The sequence below is a fragment of the Trachemys scripta genome, chromosome 7 (genome assembly GCF_013100865.1).
Source record: "Trachemys scripta elegans isolate TJP31775 chromosome 7, CAS_Tse_1.0, whole genome shotgun sequence".
Classification (NCBI taxonomy): Eukaryota; Metazoa; Chordata; order Testudines; family Emydidae; genus Trachemys; species Trachemys scripta.
Window position 1 is genome coordinate 10,353,515 of NC_048304.1, and position 699 is coordinate 10,354,213.

Consider the following 699-nt stretch of genomic DNA (forward strand, 5'->3'; position numbering starts at 1 on the left):
ATAAATGGAAAGAAAAGAGAAGTGAAGAGCAGGTGGGGGGCAGGGTAGAGGAGAAGAGGGTAGGAGTAGAGTGAAGCTGAGGTGAAGAGATGAGGGAGGGTTGGAGCAGACTGTCCATCAGCACAGGACAGAGAAAGCCTGAAATTCCAACAGCTTTGCCCGGAATGCCCAGAGGTGTGATATCCAGGTGTGATAACCCTGCTTTGGCGGCTCCTGTTCCTGTGGGCTGGAGTTTATGCAGATTTCCCGGTTACCTCAAGCATAATGCACAGGGACTTCTTGAGCTGCTCAGGCATCACTAACGGTCAACAGGCGAGCTCCAGAGCAGGTGGCATCACATGTTGCGAGAGCCTGGGCAGCATCTCAAGAGGGGCCAACCTTCCCTTGCAAGTCCCTGTCACCACCCATTGCTGGGGCAACTCCCATAACTGATAATATTTAAAAATAATCGTCCACGGCTGTTCCTCTCACCCCTTTTCCTCTGTTCTCCTCCGTGCAACTCCTTCGCCTTCCCGCCCATTTGCTCTGCTTCAGCAGCAGGCAACAGGCAGGGCCGGCTCCAGGCACCAGCCGACCAAGCATGTGCTTGGGGCGGCACCTGGTAAGGGGCGGCCAATCTTGGAGTGGCGGGGGGGCGCTCAGGGTTTTTTTGGGGTTCGGTCGGGGAGCGCTGGGGGGGGGGTGGGTTGTTTTTGTTTC